Source organism: Ptychodera flava, unplaced genomic scaffold (genome assembly GCF_041260155.1).
Source record: "Ptychodera flava strain L36383 unplaced genomic scaffold, AS_Pfla_20210202 Scaffold_33__1_contigs__length_2856901_pilon, whole genome shotgun sequence".
Lineage (NCBI taxonomy): Eukaryota > Metazoa > Hemichordata > Enteropneusta > Ptychoderidae > Ptychodera > Ptychodera flava.
This window is the reverse complement of record NW_027248355.1, coordinates 1263210-1285746: the sequence shown is the minus strand read 5'-3', so window position 1 is coordinate 1285746 and position 22537 is coordinate 1263210. Positions and strand designations below refer to the sequence as shown.

General features: G+C 37.7%; 1 long non-coding RNA gene across 1 annotated transcript; it reads left to right on the top strand.

Annotated features, from left to right (window-relative positions):
- Positions 1–12038: 12038 nt before the first annotated feature.
- Positions 12039–21145, top strand: LOC139127606 (uncharacterized). Its single transcript, XR_011551061.1, has 2 exons — positions 12039–12178; positions 20162–21145. It is a non-coding gene; the product is annotated as an uncharacterized lncRNA (long non-coding RNA).
- The last annotated feature ends 1392 nt before the right edge of the window (positions 21146–22537 follow it).

Sequence of the window (22537 nt, the reverse complement as noted above, 5' to 3'; positions counted from 1 at the left end):
TTATATGTACCGTGTTGATGGTGTCAAACAAGACAAAACTCCAATGAAAGAGTGCATTTATTTGTTTGAATAAATGCTAGTGCTGTTGTGAAAACATTAATTGTTAAGTTGTTTGTTGATATTACTTACAAAACACCCGCCAGGTGTGAATTGAATTCGAAAGAGGCAATTCATATGGCTTTTGTTGACATAAAATCTGTTAATAGCATGACCATACTGTTTTGACATACAGTGCAATTTTTATCATAGTTTCTCTTCCATTGTCAGCATTATTGATTTAATGATCATTTATATCTCCCTGATGTACAGTCTGTCCCATCATGCTCTTATATATTTAAAAAGGTGAAACAGCTGTGTGCATCATCAAAGTGTTATTAAAGTCACACATTTGTCTTGAGCTTGAAATGCACAATGATTTCCAAAAAAATATTTTACTGTTAAAAAGGTCAGGCGAAACATTGGGGCTGATGTGCAGTGTCTCGGAAGCTGTTATGGTTTGCTGAATTTTACCAATATAAGTAAATAATACAAATATACTCCCTAAGTTACCATGAATAGTGACATAGTGACAATCAACCAATCAGATATAACCAAGGCTTCCGAGGACGCTGCACATCTGCACAGAAACATTGAGGTGGAACAGCTTCACAGCACCGCAGTGAAATGAGATTTTCAACAATTGTTTCCATGTCATTTACAGTACACAGCCAGCCAAGTAAAAACATTTTATTTTGTGCTGTTGTGTTAGAGAGTGACTTCAAATTTAACCCCTTGAGTGCTGCAATTTTTTCCACCAAAATTTTAGTGCAACATTTTACCACATTTTATGAATTTTTCTGCTATTCTTTTAATAATTTTGGATCAAATTGACATTACATTCCATTGGCTACAGATTTTCACCAAAATTTTGGCAAAAATCTGAAAAAACAGCAAGGGTATATTTTATAAAGGCAAGAAAAATTGACTTTGGTGCTCAAAGGGTTAAAGCAAGATGTCTCCCTATTACCTTGTTGTACAACAGGTGTTGCTTTTTGAACAATAACTGTGTAATGCATTACTGAATTATTAATAATTGTTTATCCATATTTTGTAAATAATAGAATAGTACAGTCTTTTGATTCAAAATGCCCTCAGACATGAATTATTGTCAAAGTTTTTCTATTTTAGAAGGCTTGTAGATAAAAAAATGAGAAAAATTTAAAATATTGTTGCTTTAAACAGTTTTACCAGTACCTCACTCAGTTCTAGGCGAGAAATGAACCAGCAAAAAGCATTTCAACATTATTTATATATTACTGTCACGTAACTAACATATCAAAAGAAGTTATCATTACTCAAGATGAACATTTTGTTCATAGTGGCAAATCATACATTATAGTTTTAGATATACAACTAAAGAAGTCTGTATTTTTTGACAAGTATACATTGAAAATATGGTTGAATTGGACATCAGTTCTGGGGCCACTAGTTCAAACGTTATATTCAGAGGAAAGAAATTTATCATCATTTATTTATTTATTTATTTATTTATTTATTTATTTATTTATTTATTTATTCATTCATTCATTCATTCATTCATTCATTCATTCATTCAGTCATTTGAAAATCCTATAGGATCAAGTCCCATTTACAGATTCCTTAAAATCTAAAAGAAAAGAAAAGAAGACACAACATATACATAAAAGGTGACAAGACAAAAACAAAACAAAGAGGAACAAAACAAAACATGCTAATTACAAAACTAAAATCAAATGTAGCGTAACTACAAAGTTAACAGACCATAAACAACAAATAAAGTTAATTTCTTCCTTACATTCAAGGTATTTCATTGAAATACAAGGACTTGTGTAAAGGCCACATATTATTACCTTCCACAGAACATGTATCTCAAAATATTTCCGGGTTTACTTTGGGTTTTTTCTTTATGGGGGTGTGGGTTTTATTGTTATTATTTCTTTTTTTTATTTATTGGTGTTTTTGAAAACACTTCCATATTACCATTCATTTGGTATTTTGATAAAATAAAGTGTTTATTGTAATTTCACAGTTTTTTTTAAACACAAAGACGTGGCTATGTACATTAATAGGTACCAAACATTGTATGTTATACAAGTGAAAGCTTTGTAAATTCTTCTCTTACAAAACCAAATACATGTAGCAATATAAGGCTTATGTATTCAGTAGCATGGTTCGTGTAAGACCGTATTAAAAAAGTGTAAAAATTGCCGATGAAGTACCACAATCCACAATGACTGACAATGACATACACTCAGACTCGGTACAGGGGGTACACCACGGCAATACAATCCATCGACCCAAAAAGGCAGTCACAGGACATCATTATAATGAGTAAAAACTGTCTGAAATAGCGCACTTTCTGCTTTGCCTGTATCCGCCCAAAAAGTGTAATAACAATATCAGTGTCTAATGTGATTTTCAAAGTCTTACTAAGTGCAAAAGAAATTGAAACACCTCAGATTGCACCCTTGTACGCATCAATGTCTCAAAATTTTCGATGCGAGAGGGAGCACTCAGGGTGTCCTATGTCATTTTCAAATAGTTTTATCTAGTGCAAGCAAATTGAAATCGCCTCTCAGATTGCACCAGATTGCATCATTGCACACATCAAGGTTTCAACATTTTCTGTGACACGGGAGGGGGGCATCTTGAGCTCTCCCCTCGGCTTCTTGCACCTCCACACGATGCTCTGGTAGGTTTTTTCAAGTATTTTTATTATTCAATTTCAATAAAGAATTCATTAGAGACAATTCTTTGTTTTACACAATCTCTGTCCTCTAATTAATGTCATCTGTCCTGTACTCACACAGAATACTAAATTTTATTTTACCCGTGATACGTAATCAACCGTGACTCAAGAACCACGTATTAAAATCACGCAATCACTAAAAAAAATCATTGCTTCCACTTGTGGAAAAATATTGATGCAGGACAGACAAAAGAAAAAAAAAATTGCTGCTATTATAGTCACCCGTGGCGGGACAAAAATGTGCTGCCATACCAATTTCCTGCAGCCCCCCCCCCCCCCCGCGAAATCCATATAGTGAGTCTTGAGAACGAAAACATGTTTTTAAATACGCAATTTCTCTCCTCCTCTGTGCAGTGGTTGAATTCTGTCAGTTTCAAAAGTGAATCTTAGTTTTTTCACTGATGCAAGCGCCAGAAAAATATTTATGTTTTTCATCAATTTTATATCTATGTCAAAAATGGTTTCTAAATGCTAATAACTGGTGACCCGTATTTGATCACCTTTGTTATTCTTGAAACCATGGACCCTTGAGAAAAACGAGGGTCTGTGACTTCCAACAAGTAAGCTGGGTTAGAAGCTTTACTATTCAATTTAAGAACGATGCAAAAAGCTTGATGTGTTCCCGTTTAAGTTTATGCCAAAGTATGTATAAACACGTTTTCCAACACCTCACGTTATGCGAATCCGAATTCGTTGATTTTTTTAGCTGCTTTTCAAAGATGGTGATGAATACTTATCCCAAGTTTCCACCGAGTGCAATAATGTGAAACAGAGTTGACTGTTTGAAACCCGGTACTGGATTCAGAAAGCAAAAGGAGATCATAACAGACGTGATAATAAACTACTCAAAAAATGGGGGTCATTTTGGGGTGACTACTGCATTGTTTATATTTATCTGTGTATATTATACTTCAATGCTATGCCTGGAATGCAGTCTCCGTTACATATTGCAGTGTTTAATACACATCAGAAACAGCAAGGCATGAAAGTGTTTGGCGGCCGGGCTTTTTAAGTCCACGAAATCAGCACTGCTATTGAACGTATGTTGATTGTTGTAACTGTAATGGCAAAACGATGGTGTGCGCATGCTCAATTATGCGGTTAATTGACTTTCACTACAACCGGTGCCAAAGAAGTGCAGTTGTCTGAGTTTAAGAGGATTGACCCAAGGTAACACTGAACGCAGGTGAGCCTTTTGATTGATTGTTTGAAATTCTTGCGGGTTCTCGATCAGTTTTGCTCTTTAGACATACAAAGATTTCTTAACTGGATTTCCCAGGTTTTAAACATCTGGTCTCTTGGGAAAATATAAATAGACTACATTCAGTTCAGGGAATATGCCATGATGGTGGATTTCTGAATTTCCGTAGCCCACAGCTTTCTCCAAATATTGCCGGGGAAAGTTGTGGACTATGCCACTGCATCAAGTAAGACGTTTCGAGCTCCGTTGACGGCTTTACGCCCGCTGTGTGGCAACACCTGTGTTGTTGAGGTCGGATTGGAGATGTGGTCAATTTTTGACGAAGTGTGCCGTAATCTGGCAGCTAGAAAAGTAACAGTGGCTACAGTGGCCTTAACTCAAAGCATGGATCTAATTTTTACGTCCATGAACAAACGTACAAGACCAGACTCATCAAAAACTCCCAAGATCTCCATGTCACAGGCGGCGATATTTGTTTAACCACCGACAAGGTCACTTGCTTGCGGTTACGTAAACGGCAGACAGCCCTGTGACATCATACAGTACGTCACAGGGACTGCACGCCGTTTTTATAACCACAAGCGACTGCGCCGACAAGTAATCAATTATTAATTAACCTATAGGTAAGGAACCGGATAAGTTTCGACTCAACGTTTTGCAGTGTTCCAACCAGTCTATTTCAAGAAATTGAATAAAAGGGTGTTTTTACTGTTTTGAGTGTAAATACAACATTTAAAAGAATTTGAGGCAAAACTATTTTGAAGGGAAAGTAAAATCATTCCGTCGACTGCCCTCCCACAACGTCACCACAAGAACTCTCCACTCCCTATAACAAAAGTTCCCCACTGCCTTCTCATCAACGTATGATTTTGTCCTCCCCTCTAAAGTGTGCTATCTTATAGGTTCCTTAAGAATTCTTTCTACGTTCGCTCGAAAAATCTCATTCAATTTAATTTGACTGGCGCCGTGTTTTGGTGAGAGCTGTTTTTGTGAGAGTTAAGTTGTTGAAATGTTCATCGATTGGCAATTAGACATCGCCATAGCAAAAATCAATAGGCCAAACCCGGAATTCGAATCGACCACGGTACAAACAAAGCCATGTGCGCAAACGCGCATAGACGTACGTGTATTTCCATACGCGTTAGTACACATGTGGGCTTGATTGTACCGGCATCACGTGATTATTTGGGCGTACTGAGTCTGTAGAACGCATCGCGTCCTTTTTATTCCGGAGTAGAACCATTAGGGTAGAACGCGTCTCGAGGACAGATATTTGGACTCTCAAACTTTCAGAAATATTTTTTTCTGATCTACCAATCATGGGGGTTCATTTTAAAGTTCTTGGTGTAAGAAACTCGCTATTAACCGTCTTACTTTTTCAAAAATCGAAAATTGTATTTCTCTACATAGAGTTAGCACAGGGATGGCGCTCATTTTGAATTTGCAACATTGGTAAATCTTGGGTAATTGTTTTTCTAGTACCAGAAATTTGCAAGGTGACCCTTTATTTTCATTCTTGATATTGAAAGAGAATGGTTGAAATATTCCGTGAAAGTTTGAACAAAAGTTTAAGTCTTTTACTCTGGGGGAGCATACTATCTTAAGTCTGATTCACCTGCACCCGATGATGATTGCTTTTCAAGATGCCTACCGTTAAATCATAGACAGTAGAGAAACTCCTGTTTCTCTACTGTCTATGGTTAAGTTAAACCAAAAGTTGATGTCATTTACCCCGCCAACTATATGCCCTCCCGTCCGGAACCACTTACGAGCCACGCCTTTTTGATGAACAGCTTGTTGAACAGATTGTTATGGTAATTTTGAACTGGCGACAAGCGAAGTCAGTAGATGCCCCTGCAGCCATGTTTTGCTCAGGCGAAGTTCAAAATCGAGGCCAGTTTAGGGGAACAAATAGTCCAAAATGGTCACCTTATTATCTGGCCTAATCAATGAGGCACCCTTTCATAACTGTCGTCGTTGCTTTACTGTGGAATGAAAGCTGTAACAGCAAAACACGTACCCTTTCATGTTTGATAGTGGACAACGACAAGTATTATTATGGGGAAAATTGAAATTATTCAGCTCTGAACAACCCCACAATGTTAAACCATCCACTCTCCCTCCATCACCATCTTGAATCGCGACTGGTTTCTTTCTGACAGCGCTTGGCGTGGGAACACAATGTAATTAACATCTGAGTGAATACTGTTCATGTTATTAGTATGTCATTTTTACGGTTACTTTCAACAAACCTCAACCTGTATTTTAATATCAAGTTTTTTGTATACTGATTCGTACTTGTAACATGTGTAAAGCATGATAAAATCTGTAAGTTAAAATAAATGCAGTGTACGCCTCGAAAGTGAAAGACTTTTTGAACATTTGCTAAAACTTTCCTTATTTTATTATTATTATTATACTTTATTTCAAGAGGGTAATCTGATTACAATAGATAAATATTGTAATTTACATCAGAGCCCTCAAGAGCTGTACAAAAGCTCAAGAAGATGCGAGAAAAATACAGTTCGTATAAATAATAAATACAAATTTAAATGATCTAATCCAGATCAGAACCTTCGTTACAAAATTTCATGAAGAGATAACTGTGCAAAGCAGATTTAAATGACAACAAACTTTCACAATTACGAATAGACACAGGAATAGAATTCCAAATTTTCGTAGCTCGAAAAGCAAACGACCTTTGACCCATGGAAGTCCTGAACCTTGGTGGGTAAAGGTCACCAGCGCTAACACTTCTAGTATTTAAACGATTCATTTCAGAAAGAGGTCGGAAAAGATCTCTGATATAGCCGGGTGCAAGGTCATTAAGAGCTTTGAAAGACATAATAGCCGTGAAGTACACAATGCGAAGATCAACTGGTAACCAATGCAAAGTGATAAGCAGAGTTCGAGAGGAAAATGTCATGTCCACACCAAGAATGACTCTGCCAGCTCTTTTCTGAAGTTTATACAAACGTTGCAGATTTGTCTTAGACGTATTACCCCATACAATACAGCAGTAATCAATCAAAGAAAGAAACAGAGCATTATAAACCAATAAAAGTACATTTCTTTGGCAAGTAGCGCGAAGTCGTCTAAGAACACCTATTCTGGTCGAAAGCTTTTTACAAAGATCATTTATGTGGTCGTCCCAACTTAAAGTGTTGTCTATTTGTACACCAAGTAGTTTGTGGCTAGTAACATCGTCTATTCTAGTGTCATTAATATGAATATAAAACACAATGTCAGAGTCAAAAAAAACTTTGATTTTGGGGGAAGATGCAACAACCATACACTTTGTTTTTGTAGTATTGATAGCCATGTTATTGTTATGGACCCAATTTGAAACTGGAAGAAGATCTCCGTTCATACGATTTTCAATGTGATTAATATCAATACCTGAAACACACATGGTCTGGTCATCAGCAAACATATTCAAACTTCCCGAATTGAGACAAAGCGGAAGATCATTAATAAACATTAGGAATAAGAGGGGGCCTAAAATAGAACCTTGAGGAACTCCACTTGCCATCGGCATAACATCAGAGTGTGCTCCCATGTACGTGACAAATTATCTACGCCCTGAAAGGTAGGAACGGAACCACTTTAGTGACATTTCGGAAAGCCTGTACATAGAAAGTTTTGTAAGCAATATTTCATGGTCAACGAGATCGAAGGCTTTACATAAATCTAAATACATGGGCTTTAAGGAATCTCTCAATCATTCTCTTTCAAAACCAAAATAAAAATCGGGGGTCATCGAGCAAATTTTGGTACTAGAGAAACAAATAACCCAAGACTTACCGATATTTAAAATTCAAAATGGCTGCCATCCCTGTACTAACCCTATGGAGAAAAATAAAATTTTCGAATATCGAAAAAGAAGGCGGTGAAAAGTGTTCTTACACCAAGAGCTTTACAATGAACCCCAATTGGTATATTAGAAAAAGAATTGTGAAAATTAGTCCGAATATCTGTCCAAGGGGTGCGTTCTACCTTAAACAGAAAATGAGAGAGTTCATATGTTTCCCTGTTTTAAAGTTAGTTTTTTTACTCGACACATTGAAGAATACTTCATTATATTTTCAAACCTATGAATCGCCAATTTGATTAAAGGGACAAAGTCGCCCATTTTATATGAATTCTGTTTGATACTATAGATACAACTTACATTGTTTGACATGTTGAAAGATGCCGAATGAATGGGTGACCATGCATATATTCGACCCTGGTTTTATACAAATTAAATGAAGCCAGCATGAAAATGAATTAATGGTCATGACCATTAATTCATTTCCGTGCTGGTTTCATGTATCGTGTCTAAAATTGGGGTCGAATAAATGCATGGTCACCCATTCATTCAGTGTCTTTCAAAATGTCAAACAATATAAGTTGTATCTATAGTATCAAACAGAATTCATGAAAAATGGGCGACTTTGTCCCTTTAAGTGAAGCAACTTTCCACCGTTCGAACGAAAGAAAGGTGGCGACTTCAAAATATCAAGCACTGACCACGCAGAAGGGAAAATTCACGCTTTACGATGGGTGTTTCAAGACCGGTGGTAGAGGGACTCCAAACCATGAATGCATGCTCTCAAAATTGCCGTTTAACTGTCTTTTTTTTCAAAATATATGAATTGCAGATTATTTAGATCGAATGATCTTCCATATTATAGCAGAAAATGCTGTGTGGGCTAACTCTTTGAAGGCCTATCTTGCTCGTTTGTCCAACATTTCTCACAATCAAAGGCAACAAGTGACAGTGAAATTAAACATATGACCTCCAGGGTCAACAGAAGTGGTCATTTACGTTTCGCTTGACGGCATTTCATTTGCTAATTGAGGTAAGCTAGGAATAGTGGACAGATACTCGACAACTCAATTTTTTACAATATGTTTGGTGATCAGCTGCTTGCATTGAGTTCTGTCATTCCTTTTTTCTGAAAATCGGAAACTAAGGTTTCCTCGTATGGATTTTAGGAAAACTCTTTCCCGAGTCTTAAAATTTGATCGATACCCCCTCCCACCGATATTTATTCATGATTATGCAAAAGAATGGTATAATTTAGTTTCCTTAATGAAAGATACAACATAGCTTTACAATTTCTTTCTCAAGACACGCTGTAAATTACCAGCCTGTTGCTCTTTTCGTTCACTAAACAGTCACTCAAAAGCATGGCGCCTTGACTTATACCATACGGAGTAAAGCCTGAGAGGGGAAGGCGGATCTCCCTACTGTCTATGATTAAACGAAACATTGTACCCCTATTAACTTGAATATATTTGTCTAATGTAAACTTTCATTCATAAATAAAACAGTGACTTCTCTTATAATAAGCCAAACTTATGTTCAATTCCCAGGCCCTGACACAAGAACTGAAGAAATGGATTTTGTAAAATTGGATGAATCAAACAGAACTGCTGCCATCGCTTTGATGACGCAAATACTCCTGAACAAGGAACCACTACTCAGTTTCCGCCAGGCGCCATCCGACATTGCACGAGACCACAGTGAAATTGTTGTCAACCGTGCCATACACGATGAGGTGTCTGTTGTTGCCATGGATATTGCAGCTAACAAAGTTGTTGGCGTTATGGCAAACTTTCTCGTCTCCAATGGGAGAGAAGTGGAAGAAGTCTATTCCAAATGTAAACCTGATGAATGGCGTCGACCTATTTTTCTTCTCTTAGATGAACTTGGGGCGAGATTTTACCAGCTTAAAGAAGTCCAAGATGTTATAGCAAGAGGACAAAAGTTTATGAGTGTGCGCGTTATTGTTGTGTCTGATGGTTACCATGGTCGCGGGATTGCCAGGCGGCTGCTGCAAGATAGTATAGAAATGGCAAAATTAAAAGAGGCAAAATTGGTCTACTCAATACTGACTAGTCCTATCAGCCAGCATATCTTCAAAACTACACCAGGCTTTGTCCAGGTAGGAGAGCTTGTCGAATACGGGGAATTCCAAAGTGATGGTGTCAAACCGTTTGCCGGTATGCCTCCTGAATGTAAGGGGGCGATGTTATCCATGAAAAGACTGTAAACCCTTCACAAGCGATAAATGTGTTTTTCAGTCTTGGAGTTTATAGCTACACGGTACTCTATGCACAGCTCTTCCTAAATATGACTGATAATACTCGTAAGAAACGATGATGCAACTAATAGAATATGAATTAGTCTGAAGTGAAAATAGTCTTATGTGTAACCTAAAGTCACCAATGAATTCGGTTCCTTGACCGATCCTGTTACCAAGGATACAAGATAAGTATGGATGTATTCATGATTTTGTAAATACTTGAACATTTTACTGATTGAAATAAAAAAACTCAGTTTTCGTAATTGTGAAGTGTTTTTATCCAGATTGAGCGATTGTACGAATTCCAACCTATTTAAACAAAGCCACCCCTAAAAACAAGTACATACGCGAGACATGTCGCCATTCTACAATGAGATTTGAGATTATGGTGTACACATACAGTATTTATAGCAGCATTCCACGTCATGATTACTGTTAATGATGTTAGATCACATAGTTGATTAATCCACTATCTGTAGCAACTGTAAAGTGATACAAGCATACTATCTTAAGGATGTCATTAAGCTATATTTGCCTCCAGATTACAAACACTGTTTTCGAACTGAAATGAATGAAGTGTGAATGATGTGTGTAGCTCTCTAATTTATTGTAAGGTAGTCAAATTATATCACTGTATGAAAGTAGGAAACAGGAAGATCTTTTATTTGATATTTGAACAGTATTATGACCTTAATTTGCTAATACCTTGTACCATAATTTCAATATGTGTAATTTATCATAGTCCCCTGAATCAAAACCAAATCTCCCGGATTCTCAAGCAGAGGGCGAAATTCCCCCAACCATGTAACAGAAACCAAGAGAAAACCATGTAATTTATTGCCATGCAGAGTAAATCTTTATGCTGATGCAGAAGGTTTGAATCTCTAATACCAAATAATGAAGAGATGATTTGACTGTCACGTCGACGTTTTTCGCTGTTATTCAATTATACTAGTCTGTATATTGTAGTCAACCGGAAGAAGTCAAACAAACAACCATATGGATACCAAACCCAGTTTAAATGAAAGTAGTCGCACCAGTGGATTGTGAATCAACACTTAAATAAAATATTACAAATACTCAATATCGTTGTTGTACAAAGATCTGTGGCCCCCCAGCCCTAATGAACATAATGTTGTGCAAAGTTTCCATTCGTAAATATGGTCATGGGAGAAGGGACAGTATTGCGTAAACATAACTCTGTGACATGCTCGTTTCAACTCCACATGTAATAAAGCGGTAGTCCTATTATATCAAGATTTCAAAATAGCAGAAAGTAGCTCACTTAAAAGAGCCCTCGTACGAAAAGTTTTTTTGTGTGTGTGTTTATTTTGATGTGAATGTGACCAAAGGAAAAACAGAAACATTTGCAAAAATCATGCTTGATTTTTGAAAAGCAAAAGAAATAAGGGCCGGAGGGCTTTAAATAGGATTGGAAATAACTAATTGTAGGGGCCTGATTAGCATGTGAGCCTATTAATGATACACGCCTACTTGCAAAACTTCATACTGAAATGAAAGTACTGAACAAAGCCAAATCACTTATGATAACACACAGCCCTGTCACGCAGCTCAGAGCTAGTGTAAGACCACACTCGGCAAAGACTCTTAGTTCACATGTTGGAAGTTCGAATCTCTGATACTGCAAATGGAGCTGAGATGGCGATGTTTGGTTTACACTCAGAGCTTTCGGTTGTGCTCTAATATCCTTGCGGAAGTACACGATATAGAGCAGAGACAAGCGCCATGTATACCTAAGTACAGGCATGGACGTATTACTGTGGCAACAAGTAACCAACGAGCGAGGAATAAGGTAAAGTTTTGGCGAATGTATCCCAGTGTTTATCAGATGTGCGCCGAATATAAAAATCGATTTCGCTATCGCTACAAAGTGCTTTTGTCGCTCTGTCTGGCACCATATGAGAAACAACCTGGTTGCAGATAGCACCTCAGGAGGTAGGTTGTGCAACCTCGCTCATACTTAAAATGGAGCGAACTGACCCCCACGAATATAGGTCATTCTTGTCACTTTACATATGCGGTCAGGGTCACGCTGTTGATCTCTCGGACGAAAGGCGCCTTTCAAATTCTCAGGGTAATTCCTTCCAGTCACAAACGTTGGACCCAGAGACCAAGGTATTGTAAAACGTATTTCAACCTTACAGATACTTCTTACAAAACAGGCACATAAAGATTAGGAGAAAACATATCATACCTTTCTGCGTCCAATTTCTAATTGTGCTTGCAAATCTCGCCTGGCCGGAGAGCCAATATCTGAAATTTTTCAAAGCATAAAGATTGTTCATTGTCTGAAAATTCAACTTCAGTGTGATTGTATATTCGCCATTCACCTGCTCAAAACAGGCCAAAATTGGTCGACAGTTTACCTGAACCCTCCCTAGGGCTTCAATAACTGATAACTTGTTATCGTCAGTATCGTGTTAAGCAAACATTGCTGAGTTTGAACTGCCGACGTGTAGACGCATGGGTCTTTGTTGAGATTCTATTTGTCCTTTGGACTAGATTGCATACCCAAAATTTAAACCTAATTTTTCCGACAGGTGTCGAACATTTTCAAGGGGCTAGTTGTTAAGGACACGTCATCCAAGCGATCGCGCTATATTGCGTACTGCTTAAGACACCACTTATCTGGGCGATTCAATAAGAAAGCTGTCATTATTTATGGCCTGGGGGTAGGAAGAATGTGAGGGGGTCACTCAAAATATTGAAAACTTCAAGGGGAGTGCTCAAAATGTGGAGAGGAAGAAGGGGGGTTACTCAATTTTTTTGTGAGAAATAAATTGAAACATCTCTCAGATTCCACCATTGTACACATCTATTTCTCAAATTTTTCATAGGAGCTAGGACAAAACTGAACTGTTGTGAATTCATCCTTTATATATTTTAATTGGCTTAAGTAGAATAACCATTTTGACCACTAACCATACCGTATTTTTCATTTGAAATTGGCAGCTGGAGAAATGACAAAGGAAGGTCACATATTTTTCTTTCCTGCATATTCTTTGGTCACTTGCAAATAAGGACGGTTTTCACAAAATGTATTGTCATTATTTGGTTGTTGAATATTATGACTCACACGCCGATCATGCAAAATATGTAATGCAAATATCAGTTTCCACTGTCATTTTGAAAAAAAATTACCGTGTGCAAAATAAAGTGAAACACCTCTCAGATTATACCATTACACACATCAATTTCTCAAAAAATTCGATACGAGCGGGGAACCCCTCCCATGCTCTCCCCTTGGGTGTTCTAACAGTTTTACTTAGTTAAAAAACAAATAAAAATACCTTTCAAATTGCCCCGAGTGCACCATGGACACATTAATTTCTCAAAATTTTCCATGCAAAATAGGGGACAGCCTGCTTTGACGCTTTTCCCGGACAACTTCTCGCGTGTTCTTCCCCTGTACTTTCAAATTCTGCTCAGTCAGATATATCCTAGTGAAACCCTGTCATGACACCCATCCAAATTAAACAATACTATATGGTTGGATACTGGTTGTAGTATGAGCTTTAATATCTGTATTTCGTTGTCACTTTGAAATTCATTTTGTTGGTTTCATCGGACGATAATCTGGCAGGGTACGGCAGGATTTGAAAGGTCTTTACTATTGCTGTATTTTTGTAAATTTTACAAATACATGTATTGGTATTTGACTTTCCTAAGTTGGGGGCGTCAGTCAAAATTTCTGAGTAAGAGAGGGGTTACTAAAATTCATCACAGTTGGCAGGGAGGGTTGCTCGAAATTGCGGAGTTTCCGATGAAATTCCTCCGACCGACCCACCCCAGGCCATAAATAATGACGGCTCCCTGACACAGCTTTGGCGACTGTCAGCGTTGACGTACCCTAGACAAAAGCTGTAAATTGTGACAACATAACTGCTCTTTCAGGTTAGTTCACGATCACTTCGCATGCAACGTATTACTATGGCGAAAACTTAAATTGTTCTAATGTAAATAGTTTACAAGGTTAAACCATATGAAATCTTTTCTCAAAATCACTCTGACGGGATTTTCAAACTAGTGAAAAAACCGGAACATTTATATACCTACTTCAAGAACAAATGGATGAATTCCGATGAGGCAAAGTACGTCGTCTCGGCAATTCTTAGTAACGCGGATTTTGACCATTTATTCAACAGGCATCTTACAAAACTAGGCAACACTTGACAGTCGAAATTAGCTTATAAAGAACTGGGTCAATCGAAGTGACCCCTCGGGGTCCAGACACTTCGCACCAAACCACTTCGCCCCACGCCACCTCGTACCAAAACCACTTCGCACCAAAACCACCTCGTCCCAAGCACCACTTCGTCCCATGACACTTCGCCCCAAAGACCACCTCGTCCCAAAACCACTTCGTCCCAAATACCACCTCGTCCCAAAACCACTTCGCCCCAAATACCAGTTCCCGGCGTTATACGGCCTCCAACGTCGGGAACACACAGACCTGTACGGAGGGCTACACTTCGCCCCAATTTACCACCCGTCCCCAAACCACTTCTCCCAAGTACTAAGTTAGCCGTGGTGCTGATCAGTCAGTTACGTCTATAACTTTGCGTTAAATACCAGTCAAGATTCATTTTCGCAGAGTTCTTTCGTGCGTGGGTAACCTTCTGACATCCGTATACACAGACAGAGCACAACTTATACTGGCTTTGTATTTGTATGAGAGGGTAACTTGGGCAATAAAACATGTAGGCCTATCAAGGATCAGAAAGCCTCTTCTAGTATCTCTATAATTTTGAATTGTATGCCTTTATATACCTCTTCATTGTCATTCTTCGCATTTCCGTTACGTACTATTCACGCGCATGAACTGACTCTGAAAACGTTTATGCTTAATTTATATGACATAAGAACGAACGAGATAAGATAAAGATCAGAATCTTAGAATGTGATCATTGCAGCGTGTTTTATCTGGGGCATCTGACTGAACAGACGAACAAACAAACATCGTCCGCCAGCACGGCTCATTAGCAGTAGTCTCCCACTTCCTGATTTCGGGAAGCGTCCGGCTGCCCGAATTCGAACAACACGACTTGGCGAGCGAAGGTGACAAACAAATGACACAACTAAAATGATATTCTGCATACTATACCGGGTCATGAAATTTGTGACATGGGTCTATGACAGACTTAAAATATATTTTTCCAAAGAAATGTCGGATGAACAATAATATAACAGAATAAATGTAATATGAAGAAGTCGGATGGCATCTTCTCTGAATCAACTGATATCAGGAAACCAAGCAGTTATAGTATGCATGCTCATAAAAACGTAATTAGTCGACATCTGGCTTATTGAAAATATAATATTTATGGGGTAATGACAGATAAAAAACTAAATGTGCATGCTTGAGGAAAATATGCCGGGATCGACGATAGTTAAATCGGGGAACGAACTCAGAAACTAGCACAGTCCCTCCACAACTAGTTTCGATTATTCAGAGGTTATATTTGTGTCTTTGTGTATTATATCAAAGCTGAAAAACATGCCCGCAATTTGTCGAGGTCAGAAGACGATAATTTCGAACTGGAAAAATATCGGCTACGCAGAATACAAAAAGAAATGTAAACGTAGACATCGTAATTCGTCGATGTTAATCGGTAGAGATTGCAAGCTTATTATCTTTCTACACCACGAAAAGGCTACCAGGAATCTGAATATCCGACGTTATAAACTTACGCATCTTATGCACTTGTGAGCTTTCATCGACCCTCGCTTTCTCTAATTTTTGCAATCTCTTATTTTGTATCTACTGTTCATATTTGATACGCTCGATACTGTTTGTCATGGACAATAACCAACTAGCTGTAAAAGACTGAAAGAGTCGCTTCTTCTTTCATCATGCCGATAATGATATCATTTGTTCTCGTGGCAGGCTTCTAGGTAAGATGTAATGAATAATGGAGATAAAACAGTTATGAAAAAAAGGCTTATCCTCGGAATGCGACAAGAATTGATAACTTTTGTTGCCGACACCCTAAAGAGACGATTCTTTGGTGTACAGTTATAGTGTCCTGTTTCTTCTAAAGGATTCGATTCCGGATCCTATCTTAAATGTTCCCGTTTTTTTATTTCGTTCGTCGTGATATTTCTCCAACATACCATTAATCAAAATGACCCAATCGATTATGTAGTGAATAAATATATATCTCAAAATTACAAAATTGCAGATTTCATCATTATTTCCATAAATATCATTTAGTTCATCTGTAGGAACCTGTATACTAAATTTCAAAGCTATCAGATGAGTAGTTTTGGAAATACACATTTTTTGACCAAAAATGGCAAAAATTGCCCCAAAAATACAAAATTACAGATTTCATCAGAAATTCAATATATATTACTTAGTTCGTCTATAGAAACCTGTATACCAAATTTCAAAACTATCAGACCAGTACTTTTTGAGAAATACATTTTTTGACCAAAAATGGCAAAATTGCCTTAAAAATGCAAATTTGCATATTTCTGCACAAATTGAACAAATCTGAAATAGATCATCCCTAGGGACATATGTACCAATTATAAAAGCTATCTGACCAGTAGTTTTGAAGAAGAAGATTTTAAAGATTTTTTTACCAAAAATGACAAAATGGCCTTACAAATACAAATATGCAAATTTCACCACCATTTTTACAAATCTGGTTTCAGTCACCCTAAGCAAACTGCATATCAAATTTCAAAGAAATCGGACAAGCGGTTTCAGAGAAGAAGATTTTTCTACCAAAAACACCAAAAAATGCCCCCAAAATACAAATATGCAAATTTCACCATGATTTGAACAAACTGAAGTGAGGTCACCCCAAGTGAACTGCATATAAAATTTCAAAGCGTCGCTGACAGCGGAGCTAAAAAGTAGCCATGGACAAACCGATAATGTGACATCATTAACACCTATAGTATTTACTGGTAACACAGACGCATGTCACTGATCGATCTATTCTAAGTTTTCTGAAGCATAGAGGTAGAAACCAATAACTGGCTCCTCACAGTAAACATGGATGTACAAAAAGAACCTCGGCATGAAGCACGAACGTATATGCACACAATCCTACGGAAACAAATTATCGACTTCCCGCAAATAGAGCCCAACTTGAAATTACGATAATATAAATGGCGAGGCAATCAGCACTTAGGGCAAATATTTTTTTAGAGTTCACACCTTTAACCTCCTAATAAAGAAAAAGAAACCAGACTCCTCGGCCAGATACTTTGTAAGTGAGAGTTTTTTTAGAACCAGGGGACTATGTACGAATCACTTCAAGAGAATAGTCATAATTTGATCGGATATGCCTCGATTTCCTTTTGTTCTGTCAGGGCATTCAACACAAGTAATTTCACAAATTTGAAAGTTTATATATGAATTTTGCTACTATTTCGATGTATACAAATTTGTGAGTGTTAAAGGTGTTTCCTGATCGCAGCAACCGTGCTACAACTGGAAAGTCCAGCGTATGTAGACGAAAAGAACAATGCATGTGTGAAAGGGCTAATCGAGCTGTCCTGTATCCTTTTCCTTTTTACATCTATGCTCGATAAACGAAGGAATTAGTTTGTCACCTTTGTATCATAGATAGATTTTTCCATGTTTTCCCATCAATGGTTTGAAACTCGTTTATGCTAGTTTCGACGGAATATGGATTTGAAGAGAAAACGACAAATATATTGTAAATATGCAAATAGTGGAGAAAACGAATGTTTTACTAGATTTTCATTCCACGTAGAAAGAATATGTATTGTGTACGGGTATGTGTGAATTTGTGTTACGTGAATAACTTAAATAAAGGGACAGTCCTCAATCCCTGGTTCTCTTAAGCTGATTAGTCCTTGTTGACATTTGTAGTTTCCATGGTCTTAACCTATCGTTTTTCAATTCGTTCGCTAAACTCAGATATCAACGCAACACAACAGAGCCACAGCGCGTCGGTTTCTCAAATATGGCCGCCAGCTCGATTATTTATTTATTTATTTATTTATTTATTTCGAGAGCCAGCTCATACACCAAAAATGTACAGAAAAAAGATGGGACACAAACTATTAAAAAAAACTAATTCATGATGGAAATTAATTATAAGACAGAGAAAAATTTAAAAGCAATCAGAAAACAGTCTTTTCCAGAATAGGCTACCACGCATAATATATGTATTGATAGCAGTACTAATAAGATAATTTTCACTATTCATCAACCTCATATAAAATTTCGAGCGTAAAGTGCGCTGTTTACTTTCAAAAGTCAAAATGTTGCTCTGAACAAAAGTGTTCGAGATACTTAATCTTCTGTCAATACCAAACAAATTCTAAAACCGTTGTTATAAGCAACGCGAACAATACTGATACACTGATTACTTACTCCAAAGATGTGAGCAATACATAGAAGTACAATATGTTATAAAAAGTCTCGTTTTGACAGAGTACGAACAGTTCCAAAACTCACGAATTAACATGTTAGCTCTGGCATAAAACAACCTCATTTGACGCTTAATATCATTATCATCGCCGTTGCAGTTGAAAATAACACCAAGATAAGAATGCTTATCTACAAAAGAAAGCTCCTTGTCATACAAGTACACATGCGGAATCTGACAAATATTTAACATATTAGGCAAAATGGCAAGACACTTAGATTTAAAAGTATTAAAGACGATATCATGGTCATGTGCATAAATGAGTACAAATATTCAAGAGGTTGTTGATACCCTTTACACTTGGACAAATCAGTACTATATCATCAGCATATAACAGGTGATTTATGCACTTTCCACCAAGAAAGCAGCCGATATTTTTCTTTACAAGTAACTGACTAAGTTCATCAACATAAACTGAAAAAAGACGTGGAGAAAGTATACCTCCTTGTCTCACACCATTACATGTTTTAAACTGTTTAGATAAAACTGAACCCAATCTTACAGCAAATTCTTGATGCCTATACCAATAAACCAACATACGAACTATAAAATTCGGAATATTTCTATCAATCAATTTGCGAAATAGTGTCCAATGGTTCACTTTATCGAAGGCTTTTGTCGCATCAAGAAAACAAAGGAAAACAGGGGCTTATGACGCTTATAAAAATCAATTATTTCTTTTACTAAAAATACACACATATCAGTTGAGTGACTTTCTTTAAAACCAAATTGATGATCACTTGTGTAGAGAAGACTATCACACTTATTGGGGAATATATTCGTGAGCATTATTTATGCAGCTCTACAGGTTGGTGCCCAGCGGTAGAGTAAGGAAAGCAGTGAATCGTAATTTGGATGAAATGGTATAAGGGACGAAGTGATTTTTGGGACGAAGTGGTTTTGGGGCGAAGTGACTCTTGGGACGAGGTGGTTTTTGGACGAAGTGACTCTGGGACGAAATGGTTTTGGTACGAGGTGGTTTTGGTGCGAAGTGGTGTTGGTGCGAAATGGTATGGGACGAGGTGGAGAGGTGCGAACTGGTTTTGGTGCGAAGTGTCTGGGAAGCGACCCCTCATATCTCACTGTAGGGCATTTCATCATTGGCCACTCGGCGTCAGGTTTTCGGCTTATCAAACATTTACTGTAACAGTATTTTGATGATCTGTTACTCGCATGGATGCTCTCTTAAACTGAAGGTCTAGCCGCCTTATTTTTCTGTAAAAGCGGAAATTGAATTTTTCCTCACAGAGTGTACGGATAGCCGCCATTTCCAATTACACAAATTTATGAATTTTAGGTAATTTGTTTCTCGAATCTTAAAGTCTTCATACCCCAATAAGTTACTCTTGAATTTGGAAGACAATGCCATAAAGGTTTAAACAACATAACAACAGCAGTCTGGTTGACAGTGTATCGTAAGATTGAAATCTACGTTCACAATTCATATCCAAAGGAAACTTTATGGCATTGTCTTTCAATCTTTGTTTCTCGCGATACACTATCAACCAGACTGTTGTTGTTATGCTGTTTAAAAAGTTGCTCAAATGCAAGGCACATTGACTCAAACTTTTAATATGGAAACGTTTTTGACAAGACTACATTAGTTTGTCCAAACAAAAATTTCATTTGTAAATAAAACCGTGACTTCTTTTTATAATAGGCTAACCCAGTGTTCCATTCACAGGCTCTAACACGAGGACTCAAGAAATGGAGTTTGTCAAATTAGATGAAGCAAATAGTACTGCTGCCATCTCCTTGATGACGCAAATACTCATGAATAAGGAACCAGTATTCAGTTGCATTAAGGTGCCTTTTGATATTGTGCGGGACCACAGCGAAGTTGTTGTCAGCCGAGCCATACACGATGAGGTGTCTGTTGTTGCCATGGATACTGCAGCTAACAAAGTTGTTGGCGTTATGGCAAACTTTCTCGTCTCCAATGGAAGAGAAGTGGAGGATATTTATGCTAAATGTAAACCTGATGAATGGCGTCGACCTATTTTTCTTCTCTTAGGTGAACTTGGGGCGAGATTTTACCAGCTTGAAGAAGTCCAAGATGTTATAGCAAGAAGGCAAATGTTTATGAGTGTGCGTGTTGTTGTTGTGTCTGATGGTTACCATGGTCGCGGGATTGCCAGACGGCTGCTGCAAGATAGTATAGAAATGGCAAAATCAAAAAGTGCACAATTGGTCTACTCAATACTGACTAGCCCTATAAGCCAGCACATCTTCAAAACTACACCAGGCTTTGTGCAGGTGGGAGAGCTTGTCGAATACAGGGAATTCCAAAATGATGGTGTCAAACCGTTTGCCGGTATGCCTCCTGAATGTAAGGGGGCGATGTTATCCATGAAAAGACTGTAAACACTTGACAAGCGATAAATGTGCTGTGTAGTCTTGGAGTTTATAGCTACACGGTACTCTATGCACAGCTCTTCCTAAATATGACTGATAATACTCGTAAGAAACGATGATGCAACTAATAGAATATGAATTAGTCTGAAGTGAAAATAGTCTTATGTGTAACCTAAAGTCACCATGAATTCGGTTCCTTAACCGATTCTGTTTTCCAGGATACAAGATGAAGTATGGATGCATTTATGATTTTAAATAAAACTACTTGAACATTTTACTGATTGGAATAAAAAACTCAGTTTTGTCAAGTGAATTTATCCAGATTTGGCGATTGTAGGAATTCCAACCTATTTAAACAAATCCACCCCTGGAAACAAGTACACACACGAGTCATGTCGCCATTCTACAATGAGACTTGAGATTCTGGTGTACACACGCAGTATTATACAGCATTCCGCGTCATGATTACTGTCTATGATGTAAGTTCACATAGTTTGTTAATCCAATATCTGTAATGGTAATGGGTTACAGGTTTTCTATCTGAAGGATTTCATTAAGCTAGAAGACTATCAGCGTTTTGAAGACTATCAGAGTTTGCCTGCAGATTACAAAACTGCGTTTGTAATGAATGAAGAGTCAATGATTTGTGTAGGTTTCTAATTTATTCCACATTGACTGGATGGAAAAAGAAGGAAATAGGCGGGTCCTAACCACTGCTATGACCTCAATTTGCTAATACCTTGAAAACTCTTCATTTCCAAAAACTAAAATGTGCATGATTCATTCTAGGACGGGGCGAAATTTGCCCAACATGTGAGAGAACCCAGGGGAGAACACTGTTACTCATTGCAATACATAGTAAATCGTAATGCTGATGGGGAAAGATATAATGATGTAAAGATTTGACCGTAAGATAGAGATTTTCGCATTTTCGCGGAAATATGCAAACAAACCGCCATATTAATGCTAAACCAAGTGTTAATGAATGTAGTAGCACTAGTAGATTATGAATTGACACTCCAAATATTAGAAATACCTAGTATTGTTGTTGTGCAAAGATCTGTGGCTCCAGGCTGCATGAACTAAATGGCCTTACCGTACAAATACATGCAACTCTGGTTTGTAGTGGATAGTGTTTTGTTTCAAAATAGATTATCAACAGGTAGTGTAAAATATGGTTAACGTGTACAAAAATCATTTTCATAACCTTTCAGCCAGCAGATGTCTGCGTTAGTGCATACTGGTAAACAAGAGAAAAAATATGAATGGTTGGCGTACAATAGTGTACTATTAATAAACGCAGGTATCCTAGACAGAGTCGGTCTATTATTGAACCAAGCAATATAGATGATTGTATGGTGGAAGTGTTTCATGGAACAATTTTACATTCCGAGCATTTAAATACAGTGTATTATGTTTTAGTCCCTCGGAATCAGCAAATAAGCATATGGATGCTGAACCAAGTTTGAATGACAGCAGTCCAGCTAGCAGACTAAATCCACACTGAAACATAATATTGCAATTACATCGTTGCTGTTGTTGTTGTTGTTGTTGTTGTCGGCGCCTTTGCCGTCGTCCTCGTGTTTTTTTAGCTCCGCTGTCAGCGACGCGGAGCTTATCAAATAGGTTGATTTTCCGTCGTCGTCTGTCGTCCGTCGTCGTCCGTCGTCGTCGTCGTCCGTCGTCCGTCGTCCGTCGTCGTCCG